At 45.4% G+C, this 18035-nt stretch overlaps 1 protein-coding gene across 1 annotated transcript in view; it reads left to right on the forward strand.

Moving 5' to 3' along the window:
* LOC146859134 (uncharacterized) overlaps window positions 1-18035 on the forward strand; it is a 2052335-nt gene that overhangs the window by 790015 nt on the left and 1244285 nt on the right. The window lies entirely within an intron of this gene.

Raw genomic sequence — 18035 nt, forward strand, 5'->3', positions numbered from 1 at the left:
CCACAGGTACCACTCACACAGTGGAAGCAATCCGCCATGGACAACTTCCACTTTGCAAATGGTTACAGACTAAGGTGAGTTTGTGAGGTTTAAGTGCTTTGTGCCACTGGAGCCAGCACAATGTTGTAACATTTCCTGTTCAGTACATTGTAATTTGGGGTTTTCCCTCTGCAGCACTGGCTTTGTGAAGTGAAGGAGAAACCCCTTTACTACAAGTAACCCAACATGTCCTATGGATAGGTGTACTTACATCTTGAAGCATCTGACATCAAGGCAAATTTAAGGCTTAACGATGTTACTAGAAATTACGACTTTGCTTTCCAGTTTTTGTTGTTATTGTTAAATGTCATATTTATGAGCATGGCGTATGCCGGTTTAGATACTGCACACAGTCCCAGTCCACTCTTACACAGTTCACTAGTCCCCTTCTAGAAAACCCTCTTTAAAACAATCTGTTCTGTTGACTACAACCGCCTCATTGTGGAACACCACATCTTGCTTTGTCTGTCTCCTACAGAGACAGGGTCATGAAGCTCCTTTTCCCAGGATAGTGCACATCACAGAAGTTTCATCATGAGAGTCCGCTGCTTGCATGTCCTTGCTTGTAAAGACTGGGGCCAGGAAAAATGACGAGGCGGTAATTTGCTGAGTACTTACTGGTAATCCTCGTTAGTCCAAGCCCCACCTTCCTCATTCCACCCCTCAGCTCCCTTCCCTCTATTGGCTCAACCTCCATAAGGATGTGGTGTCCTCATTCAGGTGTTTATGGTCAATGAGGAAAGTAAAAACATTTTTTTAAAACAGAAGATGTGTTTCAAGTGACATGCCTTTCTCAAAGTGAGAGACTCACTTCAAGGGTAAGAACTGGGACGAAGAAGCTGAGACTCGGAGTAATAAAGGCACGAGTAGGTAATTGATACATACCCAGATAGACCTTATTCCCAAGGATTGACAGATTCTTTATTATTATTATTATCGACACTTAAGCTGAGACTCGGAGTAATAAAGGCACAAGTAGGTAATTGAGACATACCCAGATAGACCTAATTCCCAAGGATTGACAGATTCTTTATTATTATTATTATCGACACTTATAAAGCGCACTATCACCCTACGGGTACCCTGGCGCTGTGATACGTGTGTCCAGCTTATCACAGATGAAGGTGGAGCACTATTAACAGAAGAAAGAGATTAGAAGAGTGGTGGAGGACAGACTCTAGGATAAAGTCATGTCTTTATCCTTTTTAGGTCTCGCCTGGCGTAAGACTGCACAAACATGCGCAGTTTCGCTGGCGAGATTTGATGATTTAGAGGAGATTTCTGTAGTGGGCTTTAAGCCCCACCCCTCTTTATCATTGGCTGGCGTCACCGTTTATGCTAAACGGTGGCCAGCCATTGGAAAAGAGCGTCTAGTGATGTATACTTTTCTCTTTTAGAGCCGTCCCAGTTGGACTGGATCGGTTTCTTTACGTCTGTGGTAAAAGGTTTTTTTGACTTTATGTGGCCATGTGTTTCAAACACATGGCCCCATAAAGACAAGAAAACGTTTCATGCGTGGCTTGCCGCTGCCAACAACCCTCCACCTGCGAGCCCTGCTTCCCTGCCTTACCCCGTAACCCGACCTTTTGCTGCCCATCCATACACCTCCCCCCAGCTCAAGTCGGCGCTCCTTTGCCTCAGACCTTGTTTAAACAGCCACTACGCCAGTAAGCGGATAATTTGGCCCACAATATTTACCGTGTACCTCAAGTTGTGGCTGCAGTCCTGCAAGCGCCCCCTACAGTAACGCTACAGGGTGTCGCATACGCGTGCACGGTTTCTGCGGACCGAAAGTTGGTAGCGGCGCGCTGCATCCTCTTCCTGGACGGCTTAAGTAGGGAGAAAATGGCGGCCCCGCTGAGCGCCTCTATGTCCGCGGCACTGCGGAGAGTGGAGTGAAGGAGTCGCAGCTGGGCCCAGAGGAGCCGCCCATGCAGCGCCACCGCTCAGGGCCTTACATTAATGAGGTGAGGCAGGGTGCACAGGTGGTGGATTTGCAGAGAGGGGATGCACAGCCGAGACCCCAAGACTGGGCGGTTGGAGCGCAGGTAGGCTGCACGGCCGGGGCACGATTTACGTTGTAGAGATGGCTGAGAGCACGGACAGGGATACCATGTCGGGTTCTCTCCTGCAGGACGAGGTTCGGTGTTCGACAGGCTGCCCAGTTCAGTGTTTGCGCCCCGGAGGTGCAGGTCTCTGAATTATGCCACTTCTATTTGGCATGTCGTTTTCAGTATGGATTGCCCATTGCCTCAAATATTTATCACCCCAGTTACAGCAATGCACTTCGCCCCCTTTGCATGTACAGCCCCATTAATATGCACCACCCCTTCTCACAAATCTGCAGTATTGCCTCACCCATACAGTATTACGTGCACTGCACCCCAAACATGGTTGCAGTACTTCTTGAATGTACAGAGCCCTCAACTGCGGCGTCCATTTTTCCCCTTAATAATCAATCCCTCGAAGACGTGCATGATTGGAAGTTGCAGCTACCAAAGACGTTGAAGTTAAACATAGCAGGTAAGAAACGGTCAGTACTTAAATAGACTTTGCGGTGGAGAAGATTGTGGGTCGCTCATTGGTCCTGACGAATATAGTCTATTCATTGGTTATTATACCCTGTGGGCAAGGGGCACGTGTCTGTTCTATGATTTTTATTGTTGAGTGTGGTGTTGTCGTCTGTGTGATTGGTGAGCTCGTTATGCTAACTCGCAGGGATGCCTTTTGCATTGTTTATTCGACTTGATTTTGGGACAATACGTTTGCACAGCGGTCCTGCTTCCGCACTAACGTATTTTGCCTTTATACCGGTGAATGGCTATACTGTGACGTCCCTTCAGTGGCTTTGGGTATGCGCCTTGTAACATTCATGTGAGCGGGCTGCTTTCTGGGTTTATTTTCATAAGTTACAAACATTTGCATTCTGTACTTTTGGATAAATCTCTGGCGCTTGCAATTTCTGCTCCTCTTGGTGTGTGGGGAACGAAAGGCTGCTTATGGGGAAGATCAGCTGCTTGCTGTTTGTGCCTTTGTAAAGTGGAATATGAGCTAATAAGGGACAGGCGTTTCATGTTCTTAAAAAAGCAATTGTAGTTCTGTTTGAAGTATCCGGTTCTGCTATTTGATGACCTAATAGTGTGTTCGTCTCCTGTATATAAACACTTGGGAGTGGTTACCACTGAGGCGAATTGTTACTTGCTCATGATGTGGAGCAACGCTCTGGCCTGTGTTCTGCCACTTGGACTGTTGTCTGATTGTGTAAACAATCCCAATGCGGTCCTAACTGGTCTAGGCATTTGTCTCTGCTGTGCGTGCTGCCGAACTCCCAAAATGACCTCTCATTCTGTGGACTTCCTGGGTGTATACAGTCTTTCAGGGCTCTGAAATGCAGTCGGAAGCGCTGCTTGCTCTGTTTATTGGAAGCAAGTCGGTCGTTGACCGGTCTTTCCTTAACTTACATTGACAAAAAGATCACGTTTTATTCATTGTATAAGCGTTTACTTTGAAGTTTGAATATAAAAATCGGTGTTTGGGGAAATGTTGGTCTCTCCACATATGATCAGTGTGTTCATGTGCACCTTTATAGCACGTGCACAATACAAAAGTCAAACTAGTTGTCTTTTAATGACTTTGCAAGCTTTCAGTTGATCACAGTGAAAGAAGTGTGGGTCAATGGTTAGAGCGGCAGACCTCGATGCAGAGCACTGGTCCGGGACCAGGGTTCGATTCCCGCCGCGGCAGGGTCTTGGGCTATAAATTCCGCGGACCGGATATTCTCGCCTCAGTGCCTATTCTAATCATGGGTCCCACGCTGCAACTCTGGGCAATAGCTTGCTTAATCTCCACAACGGCCACAACAGCGCTGGCCTCACCATGGGGGTGCCCAGGAGTGGACACCTCACATGGAAAGCCAGGAAGGGTTCCTTCAGCAGTATGAGTACAGCGCTGAGATACCTGTAGTGGTGATCGGCGCTATATAAATACCTATACATTTACATTTAACATTTACATTTACAGTGGAGTTAATGCATACAAAAGTGCAGTTAAATTAAACCAGGCGCTGGTGGTAATCATACCTCTGGAACTAAATGTGCAGTTTCAGTTCATGGTGAAAATGTCCATATATTGCATAGTTTTATATTTATTTGGAGCGCCTTTAGCTGAACGAAATTGTTTGAGCTACTAGGGTGATTTTACAGTTTCGTGAAGATGGCAAATGAGGGTTTCAATTTCTGGGTGTTGGAAGATTGATCTTGCGGTTGGTGACTAAATTACATCTTCGGCAAATCCGAATGTAACGTGAACACTTTACAGTGTCTGCACTTCTTGTTTAATGACCAACCACAAACTTCTTTCTTAGAACGCATTTGCAGTCACTTCCTTATGGTCCTTCTCCAGCAACCTTTCTCTGGAAGAGGTTGGTAAAACTACTGCTCCTGCGAAGCCTACACTATTCTCCAGTGACATTCTCACAGCCTCGATCATAAAATCAAATTTCCTGATCTGCTGCCCTACTCGTCATAGTTGATAAACCTATTCATGACCAAATATTCACTTCCTCTTAAAGTAGTACAAGTAATACCTGTAATATACAGTGAGAACAGTGGCAGGGTATAAGATGCTGCACCAATTACTTGTGTTCTTGTACAATATCTACTACATATTAGTTATTTCAACCAGTAGTGGACCAACAAATGCCCACCTCCCGAAACCAGCCACCAATTTGGTTTCAAATATAAAACAGATATACAGAAAGAAGGGAGAGGCAATGCTATAATGACCAAAGAGTTAATCTCTTTCATTCATCACAGACGATGACAGAATAAATGATTTCTGTAGCCGGAAATGTTCTTAGTCTTTTTTTATTTCAGTTTTGTATGTATAGCAGCAAAACAGCCAACGCGTTTCACCCTTTATGGCTTCTTCAGGGCAACTATAATGTTTTGCAGAGTCTTCGGCTCGGAGTTTCCCGATACTCATTCTAGACTCTTTCAAATTTTAGGATATACACTTTTATAATTTAGTATCAGAGTTACTGTAGGTACATATTCTGGTCCACGTTCCTCTTTCCAATTCAGCGGGTCCTACTACCACACCAATAAGTGAATGCGCTCAATAGTCCAGTACGCCGGACCTGTGTATGGAAAAGGGGTCTCCACGCTGAATAGGGGTAGCGATTGAGTGCCGCCATTACTGTCTATTACTCGAGGTCCTTGGACTTACCATGGGTGTGGACTCAAACACATAGAAGGACAACTTTTTGATTTTGAAAGATTGGGCGATTGAGCGCATTCCTGGCCTCCCTAATGATCTGAGTGTTCATCCTGGGGTTTTATACCTGAAATGCAATCACATGGTATATGTCCCCCTTATGTGTAGGTTCAGTAACCTATTGTTGCAGGTTTAGATTCTCACAAGATTGAATGAGATTGTTATAGCCCGACTCCAAATTCCCGTTTGGCCACAGATTAAAATCACCCACAATGAGCAATCTAGAGTGGGTCAGCACCAAGTTACTAAGGACTTCAATCAGCGCCTGCTGTATTTGGGGGCTAGCTGACCCAGGGGGCCTATAACAGACTATGCCAGCCAGCATTTGTCCCTTAGGATCCTTTAATAGTAATCCTAAAAGTTCAATGCCCTCTAGCTCATCAATATCCAATGGGGCAAAATCCCATACTTCTTTAAAAATTATCCCTACTCCGCCTCCTCTACCACTAGTTTTGGCTTTTGGAAAACTTTGTAGCCCAGTGGGCAAGCCAACTCTGGTTCCAGATCTGATCCAGGGTGCGTCCACGTTTCTGTCATAAACAGTGCATCCAAATCATTGGTTTCCAGTAGCAGTTGAGTTTCCAGGTGGTGCTTGGACAGGGATCTTACATTAAGCAGGCCGCATCTAAGGCTACCCCTTATGTGTAGCAATACCTCATAGTTCCTGCTTCATACTTTCCCAAACGGGCAGCATGGCTGGCGCTGTGCGCGGTCGGTGCGCGGACGGGCGCAGATGGGCTTGCCTTTGGCGTGCCAGCGGCGCACCCGCTGCGCGGCCACGCCAGCGTGTCTTTTTTATCCGTGATTGTGGTGTAAAGCCAGAATGCTGACCTCCAAGAATGGCGGGTCCGCTCTGACGGACGGACACCGTGAAGTCAAAGAAAACGGTAACAGTACCTCGTTTTAAAATCAAATGTTAAAATAGTCAAGCAGCATTAATACAATTTAAAATAAATGTAATTGGGGAGTTTATGTGCAAAAGTAAAGTGCAGCGTGCAGCAGCAGCAAACAAGATCCACACACACCAGGGAAACTTAAACAACTCGTAACACGCTGCGCGGCCACGCCAGTGTGTCTTTTTTTTATCGGTGATTGTGGGGGAAAGCTGGAATGCTGACCTCCAAGTATGGCAGGTCCACTCTGACAGATGGACACCGCGAGGTCAAAGGAACTGGTAAGAACGCCTAGTTTTAAAATCAAATGTTAAAATATTCAAGCAGCATTAATACAATTTAAAATTAATTTAATTGGGGAGTTGATGTGCAAAAGTAAAGTGCAGCATGCAGCAGCAGCCAACAAGATCCACACACATCAGGGAAGCTTAAACACCTCTGCAAATTCCAGTTTCAGTCACTGCTGTTAACAATCTGTGACGTCTGAAAGGCATTCTGCAGTCATACATTTACCATGGGTGTTCCTGCAGAGCGAGATAGTGGTGTTGATTAGCCACTGGAACTGTGATGAACACACACAATTTCATAACTTTGTGGGTATTCACACATATTCCCTGTGATTTTTACAACCAATTTTCAGACGTAAAATTTGACGTGTCACATTTGTGAGGGTGGCCATTATTAAGAGTGACCCGGATAATTCCAGCATGTGTAGTAGTTACTGCACACACAGGAATTATGAGTTTGTCAGTAAACATCGCACTCCATTGTTTTCCCTGGAGAGATTTTGATAGATCAAACCAGCTGAAATGTATATCATATCATGCACTTTTTGGTGTAGTAAGCACCAAAATTTAAATGTTAATCCCTATCTTTGAGGACAAACTTGTAATTGGGTGTTATTTATTACACCCTATAAATTCTGACCCAGCGTAGTTGCATTGCCTGGAAAATATCAGCCGAAACACTTGGCCACTGGTAATGAGGGCTAGCGTGTGCACATTGTATGAGAAAAGCCTCAAACATACTTCGTGGAGAAAATAGGTAACACAGTGAAAATGTGAAAGCACAGGGAGTGAATACGCTTTAGATTCATATCTAATTCAAGAGACTACTGCCCCTTAAAAAAAAAATGAAATACATTTGTAATTTGAATTACCCCAGCTGGAACAATTTCAAAAACCAAAGATCAAGAGAGAAAACAAACATAGTATTTTTGCTTTGGGTGCAGTGGTATTTTGCTTTTAACCCCTTGCCCGCTGCGCACATTCCCCCGCTGTGCGGGCGAATTAATGAGTGGGCGGGGTTCGGATGGCCCCCAGCCGCCCTCCGCTCACGCTCACCATGACATCGGACGGCCGGGGGCCATCTGACGCATGCAAGGGGTTAATAAGAAGTGACCTAAAGGTGTTATATTAATGTTGGTCACTGTTTGCTTGCCTGTATATGTCTATATGTTTTTTGTTGTCTTTTTTTAACACCTGGTTTTCTGTGCATTATTGTTTTCATGTCCATTGTTTGTTTCAGTTCGTTGTTTGTTTGCTCTCTTGATCTTTGGTTTATGAAATTATTTCGACTGAGGTAATTCAAATTTTTGTTCGAATTGTAGTAATAAAATTGAAAACTCTGATCAATGAATCAATTTATGGAACTGATTTTTGTATCCAGAATGACTGTATTTAATTTTTTGTTAAGGGCCGTTGTCTCTAGAATGACTCAAGTACCTTTGGTCCCTTACGATCTTTGGGTTTCCCATGTGTACATATATTAGAATCATGTCTACGCATACATTTCCAGGAGTACTCCTGGGATGGTTTTCATTCCCTTAAAAATGTGGAAATGTATCCAAATCTTAGAATGAAATCTGTGATGCTCGGAGGTCTTCGTTTTCGGTATAATCGGACCCCTTGTCTCCAGAGCCTGGATTGCCTTGACGTTAAAGTCTGCCAACACGTATGAGGCTCTGCACTCTCCACCCATGGGTTTAAACTCCCCTCGCCACAAACTCGCCTTCAGGCGCTCTAAGATGGCGGCCTGTGAGTTGCAAGGAGCCCTGCTGGAGTTAAAGCTGGGCTGACGCTAGTGTCAGAATAGAGTGCCTCTCTTTCTCGTCCAGTCGCATCAGATCTGCTGCCAGGCATGCCAGGAATGCCAATCAATCTCTGCACATGGTGGCCACTCTGCCAATTACTTCTCAGGCAATAGGCTCTCATTAAGGACTCATTTTTGGAAGAATCCGGCCTGCAGTGGGTAAATGAAGAAACTTTGCCTGCAGATATTCGTTGCTTAAGTGCATCTGGGATGCACACTGTTTGCACTGTGCACATACCTTATTTTATTTGCTTTTTTAGTTTCTACCCAGTGCCAACAGTAAACTAGCTCTGTAATGTGCAGCCTCTGCCATTTATCATCAAATACAGGCTTCTAAACAGCACTGTTTTATTGTAGCCTTGCAACTGGTTTGGAAAGCGCTGCATAAACGCAAAAAACAAGATAATACAAAAATAATACAGATGAAAACACGAATTGTAAACTCTGTTTTAACGTTAACATTGCAAATTAGGATTGCTTTGTACTCGTGAGGAAAAAAGCTATTCATACTGTAGTTTTTACCATCGCCAAACTTTATAAGTAGCAGGTATTCATGTTTCCCAATTTAGTGGTACTCAGTTTTCTGACCGTGGAAGGATGGAAGTCTCAGTTGGTCTTGTCAGGGTACAAACTCGTGATCAACAGGTTACAGCAAATGCCAGAAGTGAGCTTTGAACTCACTGATTATTTTTGTAGCATTTCCAGGCTGACCCAGACCGGATTAGAAATGAGCATATCATGCCGCGTGACATTGAAAGGCGAAACAGAAGCTTCCGCTGTGATTGAAGCCCTATTGAAATGCATGGGTTCATAGAGTTTTTTAAGCGGGAGAAAGAAGGAAAGCGCAAACCAAGTTCGGGACTCAAAATCTATACTATTTGTGTTGGTATATGGTACCTGTGTGTAATACCGCCACCTGCCACAGGGGAGACTCTTGAGGCTTACTTGAAGTGCTGCTGGCCTGCTGTACTGCTTTCTGAACTGTTGATGGGGAGTAGAGAGAAAGTAGAGGAAGGAAGAGAAAGAAAAACAGAGAAAGAACAGGCCAATCTATAAGCAGGGCCACTGGAATAATGGGATTTTTGACCAATTATAGATTTGACGCATTTGCCACATAATCCATCATCTGCCTCATATTCTGCAGAGTATAGGGAAAAAATGTGCTTCTAGCTCAAACGGTTAAAAATGTACAAAAAACTTACTTACACGCATTGTCGTGCAGTGGAAGGCCTTTTGCAAAGGTTACCTTTCTGTAGCTTATTGATGTGTTAGGGTGTTAAACTGATACTAATGAGTTGCAACCAATGCCCAGGCAGTGCAAACAGGTTTAAAAATGACAAAATAATGAACTAATACTATCCCAAAATGTACAGCATAATGGCGCATAATTTGACTTTTCTTGCAGCATAATTTACCCAACCCCGCTGCTTAATATGGCTTCCCCCTGCCGCATAATTCCAGTAGCCTCGCCTATAAGTGCTCAATTTTTGTTTAAGTCTGCACTTTCAAAGAGATAGGTGAACACTTTTACACTCACCGCTCCACTGCATTACCTGCCATTTTATGGTCATTGCCATAATCCCTCCTGAGTGTTCTTTCACAATTATAGACATTTTGCTTTGAGAGTAATATGAAATTCCTACAGCATGAGATACCTAGACTAATAGCAATGTGTTTATATAGCAAAGGTGCGACCTTTACCTCACACAGAGATCAGTGTTGACTGGCAACATTAATAAATGGTGGGGCACTCACCATAAATGCTGCTGGCTGTGAGGCCCTCCTTCCGGTGCTCCTCTCCCCACGCAGAGTGACGAGGAGCAGGAAGGAAAAGCAATGACTTCCTTCCAAGTGCAGCACGAATCCAGCCAATCCTGGAGCTGCTCTCTTGCTGTTTACAGCATAAGAGCAGCTCCAGGGTTGGTTGGAGCTGTTTCTCAGCCCTAGGTTTGCTGCGTCTGAAGTGTGCATGTCTCATAGGATGGCTGTAGGCAGCCTGTAGCTAGCCAGCCAATCTGACATGCACACTGAGCACTGGGAGACATCCTGCAATATGCATGAATCTGCCCTGTCCCCACCTTCACACTCCAGCTGCACGGGCCGGCGGCACACAGAATAATAAAATGGTAGGGACCATTTTATTAATCTGTATTTACTTCTGTCCCAGCAAGTGGGACGACACTCTTCCGCCCACGAAGAGAAACCGCCACTGCCAGAAATACCTCCCGTAGGTGCATTAACCAACTCACCATTTGCATTATTGTTTGCAGTTTAGCAAAACTGACCTCTCTGAACCTACTGCAAGGTGAGTTGGTGGAAAAAATAATTCTGGAACTTCAGCATGTACCACACTCAAATACGACCTTGACCCTGTTGCAGGCAAGTGGCTCCCCATGCCACACAGCTCCACCTTCTGTGTTCGTGTCCCTTGTTCCTTACTCTCGCTTCTGTTGCGAGTTCGAGGCCCTCCTCCACCCGCAGGCTCCCGCCTGCGCCTCATCCCTGGTGGCCCAGCGGTGAGCCGTGAGTATCTGTCTGCGTGCTCTGTTCCATTTTTCTCTGCCTGTTTTACTTGTCTGTTATTTTGTTGTATTCATTTCTGCTGTTATATTAAACTGCTTTAGTCTGTTTTTTCTGCTATTGATTGATTAAACTGTTGTAGTCTATTTTCTGCTTGTACTCCTTTGTTGTACTCCTTCTCTGTCCGTTTTTCCCCCTTCCCCCATAGCCCTCCCAGCGTTTCAGCCTTCTCCTTCCTGCCGCTGCATCGCCTGCAGCCCTGCCCCCTCGCTCGCCCCGTTCGTGCCCGCTCCTGCCTCCCAGCTGCTCTTCCCACTCACCTCCCCTTCTTATGGCGGCCGCTGCACGGTGAAGAGAGCGACCCTTGACCCTGTTGCAGGCAGGTCGCTCCCCTCGCCGCACAGGTCCACCTGCTGTGCCCGTGTCCCATGCTCCTTACTCTCGCTGCTTTTGCGAGTTCGAGGCCCTCCTCCACCCGCAGGCCCCCACCTGAGCCTCATCGCTGGTGGCCCAGTGGTGAGCCGTGAGTATCTGTCTGCGCGCTCTGTTCCATTTTTCTCTGCCTGTTTTACTTGTCTGTCATTTTGTTGTATTCTGTTCTGCTGTTATATTAAACTGCTGTAGTCTGTTTTTTCTACTATTGATTGATTAAACTGTCGTAGTCTATTTTCTGCTTGTGCTCCTTTTTTGTACTCCTTCTCTGCCTGTTTTCCCCCCTTCCCCCGTAGCCCTCCCAGAGTTTCAGCTTCCCGCTGCTGCTTCCCCTGCGGCCCCGCCCATCTCGCTCGCCCATTTGTGCCGCTCCCGCCTCCCAGCTGCTCCTCCCTCCCACCTCCCCTTCTTATGGCGGGCGCGTTGCTGGCGTACCGAAGGCGCACCAAAGGCAAGCCCGTCTGCGCCCGTCCGTGCCTGTACCGCGCCATATCCCCTAGCCCCCGCGAACGCCACTACACCCGACGCCGCTACGACGCCACCATCCTCCAAGCACTCAACGCCGGCCGCTCATCCACCTGCTTCCAGGCCACCCCAAAGCGCACCCACGGACCCTTCTCCTGCCGGAACTGCAGCTCCACCGGCCTCCAAGCCACCGCCCCGCCCACCGGGGCAGGACACAAACACCTCAGCTACATACTACTCAACACCCGCTCCGTCCACAAGCACGCCATCGAACTCTGGAACCTACTCTATTCAGCCTCCCCAGACATTGTTTGCAGTGGAAAAAATAATTCTGGAACTTCAGGATGAACCACACTCAAATAAGCAGTATCACAGTCCCTCAAGAGAAAGGAGTAAATGGCTAGGGCAAACTCGCCAAATTTAAATTGGTCAGTACCAGTTTACAAAGAAAATTCTACACTACGCACATGAACCTCCAGAGTTATCTACCAAGAATGTATACAACACAAACGGCTGTATGAAATGTTATACTTTACTGAAAAGTTGATTTTTAAAATGCGAATGCAAAGTAAAAAGTACACATGCAATACAGTGGGTTCTTAAGCTAAGATTAAAGCAAAACAACTCAAGTGAAGCTCAGAAACAGTTATAGACGTTGGGAGTAGGGGCACTGGAATTCAGAAGGTGAATGAGAAATTTTGTTTTTATCTCGTCACATTTGCTGTGCGTTCAGGGACGGAGCCCAAATGTCAGGCCATGGCTTGACATAATACGGAGCTTGGTGTTTACTGTTCTACCTCAGACTGCAAAGTTAGAGGATTTTGTAAAGTGAACTGTCTGATAATCTTGCTGGGGGTACAGGGAGCATGAAAGGAAATGCTGTAGGAACACACAACCTTTCAAAATATATCAGAAATTAGAAAAGCACAAATCAAGCACACTTGTTTTTAGTTCTGAAGTGTGATGGAGCAAAGATTTTAATTAAAACAAATCAAGATACTTTAATTGGTAATATGCAATTGATAAAGTTTTTATAAAACCCGATTTCTGTGCATTATCCTTTGTGCGCTGGCAAATTTTAATAGTAACACTGCATGTTAGTGGGATTTTTATGGTCATTGCAATGGAAACCGTGCTGTCAGTAAACGTTACCACACCATGCTATATTAATACATTTTTATATTGTGCTCCAAAATGCACCACCAATTATACCCTAACCACTCTCCTGCTGATGAGACTCTCCTGGCTCTCAGTTCCGCTGGCGGTGACCAATAGGGAGTGCTTCCAGTAGGAGCAAACACCATGAAATACTGATACCTATTGGTAATCAAGTGAAGTCAACCTGACAGTCTAAAAAATAAAGCTTAGGAGTAAGGCTTTGTTACAAAAGCCAGAGAACTTAAGTAGGTGGTATTTACATTTTCTTTAAGCGCTACACCTTTGGTAGATGGGGCCATTTTCAATTGTTAACTAGTTGCACAAAATTAGTTTTGCAGTGCAACAAAACAGGACTGTAATGTTACACAGTAACCAACAAAAGTGGAATGCCAGAAGATGGTGCCCATGGTACATAAGGTAAAGGTTTAGCCATTTAGCCAAAGAATTCATTACTATTTACAGTAGAAAGAAATGTGTCATGATTAGTAGACCTATGAGTAGGCTCCAGCACCTTATACCCTTTCAAATCCACGGCTTTTGGGATTGTGATCCCAAGCCTGTACTGGCTGATCAGTGGCCTGTGTAAAGTGGTGGTTTTTAGTCACTGGTCAGGTGGCCCCACTAGTGAGGCAAAGGTGTATGATAACTTGAATTCCATCCTCTGAAGCAGGTGCTAGGTACATTGATAGGTGAGACATGAGCCCATTTTATAACACAAAGAATTAACTTAATGCCGCTTATGTTAAATATCACTGACATGATTCAACAGTTTAGAATCTTGGGCCCTTAGGCAATTATAGAGTCTAAATATAGGACAGTGACACTGCTCTGGTCTCTGGTTTGGGTGAGCACACAGCGATTTGCCCCATGGTTAAAATGTAGATGGCAAAATAAGAATGGTCCAGGAACATCTCTGCACTTCCCCCATAAGCAGTTCTCGGGCATGGGCCTGCCGCTATCTATTTGTTGTACTACTGTACCTCAACAGGGTACTTGCCAAATGTCTTCTCTTCCTTTTGAAAAAAGACTGAAGGATACCGTATTCAGAGTACAGCATTTGCAAAGACATAAGTCATTGTCGATTTGATCCCCGATAATAACTGAAAGAAGCAGCTGTTAATGGTTCTCTATGGCGAATATTCTTGTAGACAGGTTCACAAAAAGGGGTGGAACTTTCAGTGTTCAGTGTATGCACTGTCAATCTTATGCTAGAGGCATCAACCTGAACGCTAATGATGTTGGGGAATCATTTTAGATTGCTTCTGGCAACTCCCAAGCTAGCTGGGTAAACTTAGCCATTGCTGTGCTCTTTTTGTCAACCCTACACATTGTATCTTGAGACAAACAAATTATATTTTTTGTTGAGAATTGTCGAGATCCTCAAACCCACAACTTTAGAACATACCCAAATAAATGGTGCCCATAAGTGGCACCCATACCCTGAGCTTCTGCCTTTGGGTGCATGAATGCGAAACTCTAGTATAAGTATGGTGGATCCCACTCTGACCATCACCACTGCTCCCTGGATTAATAGGATTAAAAATCATAAAAATCATAATAGAATCATTGGTTTTAACCACTGGGATTTAGTGTGAAATAGCACCAAGGATCTTAGCTTCCGCAACAAGTTGAAATATGGTATTTGTGGCGAAGTTCCCAGTGCCTCTTACACCTCCCAATTATCACCACCTTTGCCAACATTTCTTTACTGCACCAGTGAATTATAATATTAAAAATCATAATAGAACCATTGTTCATAACTACTAGCATTAGGAACCACTTGCACAATGTCTCACAGTATCTAATCTTCGACCATATGTGCTCTGAGTATCGTGGATCCGACTGCCCTTTCCACCTACCGACTCTTACCACTTGTGCCAACATGCACAGTGTAATGAAAAGATTAAAAGTAGAATGATTGGTCATGACCCCTAGCATTAGGTACCCAGACCACGTTGGCCCTCAGTACCCAACATTCTGCCATATACAGAACAGGCAGAAGAGGGGAAGGGAGTCATCATTTCCCAGATCTTTCTTATTTTTAGGGCCCCACACTATTGCTGAAATATTCATTAATATATATCTATATATTAAAACACATCGGTCCTATTTCCTAATGATGAGATAGCTAACAGTAATAATACCATTAAATGCCATCAATGCTGGATATGCCCTGTTTTTTAGGTTTAGTATGTGACAGCGCGTGCACTGCATGTGCTGTCGCTTGAAAGAGATATTGTATAAAGTAAGGGGCATGTAGCCAGCCCATTGCTTAATAATCAGTGGCTTCATTGTCACTCTTATTTTCTACCTTCTAATTAGCCAGCACCTGCTGGTTTCACTCCCTCTTCTTTCTGCTGGAGCATGGACCAAGCACTGATTACTTCAGCATAATTGTTGTCCTTCCGCTGATTCCGCTATGATTGGGGTACTACTTGTATTTGTTTCTTCTTCCCTGTCATCCTTATTGAACCTCTTGCCATTTAAAGCTATGTATCTGAAAGAGACTATTAGTTATAGATTCCTTACCTTCGAATTACCCCAAGGCATCAGACTGGTTCCCTAGAATTTTCTTCAGCCATACCCCTGCGCATCGGCAGGTGGCGTCCGTTGACTCCGCGTCCGTCGTCGGCATCATGGTCGCCGGGATGACGTCCTGCTGCCTACTTAGACACCGCCCCTGCGTGCTGACTTCAGTTCTCACTTTTTGTGCGCTAGCCTAGCACAGATGCGGAGGCTGCTTGCCCCTTTGTCATTTTTTTGACAAAACTTTTCTTGACTTTTGTTGACATCTTTTTTTGAGTCTTCGGCTCCTGGTGCGTGAGTGATGTCCCATCGTCAGACCGGTTTCAAGCCTTGTGACTCCTGTCACAAGCTGATGTCCGTCACTGATCCGCACCACGTGTGCCTCTGGTGCCTAGAGTGCAACCACCACCCGAAGTCGTGCCCCGACTGTCGGGCCATGAATCCTAAGTCTTTGTGGGAGCGGTCCCGAAAACCTTTAGAGGCCTGGCAGTCGGGTGGAACCCTCCCCTTTGTAAATGGGTGCGAAAATATTTTTTAAGAGCAGGCAGTGGTCCCAGGGACCACTTCCTTCCCTTAAAAAATGAAACTGAAAAGATTCATTTATCTTTTTTAAATGCATCCCCTTTTCTGTTAAGGAAAACGGGCTGCATTTAAATTGAAAAAACTGCTTTATTTAACAAGCAAAAGAAACAATTGATGGATGGAATGCTGGACAATACAAACATTCACCCCCAGTCACAAGGATCTGTGTTTAATCCATCATTCTTTTGCTCACCACACCACCCCGGTTGGACCCAGCCATATGCAAATCAGTCTTGACCCTGTTCCTTATGGGAACAGTACAGCCCGAACTGCCAAGCCAGTCCTCCCTGGACCGGAAACAAGCATCCTGGGACTGTTTTCAGGGCATCACCCTTCATCAGCCAGGCTAGCTTGAATCCAGTGGTGTACTGAGCACGGTACCCACGTCTGGGCATACCCTTCCCACTTAGGGCGACATATGCAAAAGAAACAATTGATGGACGGAACGCTGGACAATGTTCTGCATTCTGTCCATCAATTGTACTTTTTGCATTTGTCACCCCGAGTGTGACGGGTATGCCCACATGTGGGTCCCGTGCTCTCCATGCCACTGGAGTCAAGCTATCCTGGCTGATGAGGGCTGAAAGCCCGAAACCGGTCCTAGGATGCTTGTTTCCAGTCCAGGGAGGACCTGGCCTGGCAATTCGGGCTGGGCTGTTCCCATTGGGCGCAGGGTCAATACTGATTTGCATATGGCTGGGTCCAAACTGGAATGGCACGGTGAGCAGAAAAACGATGGATTTAGGCCCAGATCTCTGTACTGGGGTGAATGTATGACATTGTTCTGCATTCTGTCCATCAATTGTTCTTTTTGCATTTGCCACCCTGAGTGGGACGGGTATGCCCAGACGTGGGTCCTGTGCTCTCCATGCCACTGAAGTCCAGCTATCCTGGCTAATGAGGGCTGATGAGGGCTGCAAGCCCGAAACCGGTCCGAGGATGCTTGTTTCCAGTCCAGGGAGGACCTGGCCTGGCAGTTCGGGCTGGGCTTTTCCCATTGGGCGCAGGGTCAAGACTGATTTGCGTATGGCTGGGTCCAAACTGGAATGGCATGGTGAGCAGAAAAACGATGGATTTTGGCCCAGATCTCTGTACTGGGGTGAATGTATGACATTGTTCTGCATTCTGTCCATCAATTGTTCTTTTTGCATTTGCCACCCTGAGTGGGACGGATATGCCCAGACGTGGGTCCTGTGCTCTCCATGCCACTGAAGTCAAGCTATCCTGGCTAATGAGGGCTGATGAGGGCTGTAAGCCCGAAACCGGTCCGAGGATGCTTGTTTCCAGTCCAGGGAGGACCTGGCCTGGCATTTCGGGCTGGGCTGTTCCCATTGGGCGCAGGGTCAAGACTGATTTGCATATGGCTGGGTCCAAACTGGAATGGCATGGTGAGCAGAAAAACGATGGATTTAGGCCCAGATCTCTGTACTGGGGTTAATGTATGACATTGTTCAGCATTCTGTCCATCAATTGTTCTTTTTGCATTATTTAAAAAGCAGTCACAGACATGGTGGTCTGCTGACCCCAGCAGGCCACCATCCTTGTGAGTGCTAACCATTCACAATGGGGTCGCAAATTGCGCTTGCCTCATGAATATTGATGAGGAATGCAATTTGCGACCCCATTGGGAATCGCAAACAGTGTCTGAGACACTTTTCTACATTGCATGTTGTGAGTCGCAAATTGCAAATCGCAATGTGATGCAATTTGCGACTCGCAAAATGCAAGCGTCGTACATCTGGCCCGAAATGTCTGCCTGTCACTTTTTAAAGGCAGTTTTATTTCTGAATCTCAAGGCAGGTTTTCCATTAGTCGTGCTAAATTTTAAAGGAGATTTTCATGCTCCTTTCGTAGCATGGCTAATAGTTTTAAGTTTATTTTATTCATGCTCAGCTAATAAAAGCCATTGCAAGTTTATAATGAAATCTATTACAAAAATGTATAAATCATATAAAACTGGGAAGTGGAGAGACCCACATAGGAATGGTGCCCGGGCAGTTATAAAACATTCAGTTGAATGATAAATGCAAATTTCAAATGCCTCTCGCAAAACAG

This window comes from Triturus cristatus, chromosome 3_2 (assembly GCF_964204655.1).
Source record: "Triturus cristatus chromosome 3_2, aTriCri1.1, whole genome shotgun sequence".
In the NCBI taxonomy this organism is placed as follows: domain Eukaryota; kingdom Metazoa; phylum Chordata; class Amphibia; order Caudata; family Salamandridae; genus Triturus; species Triturus cristatus.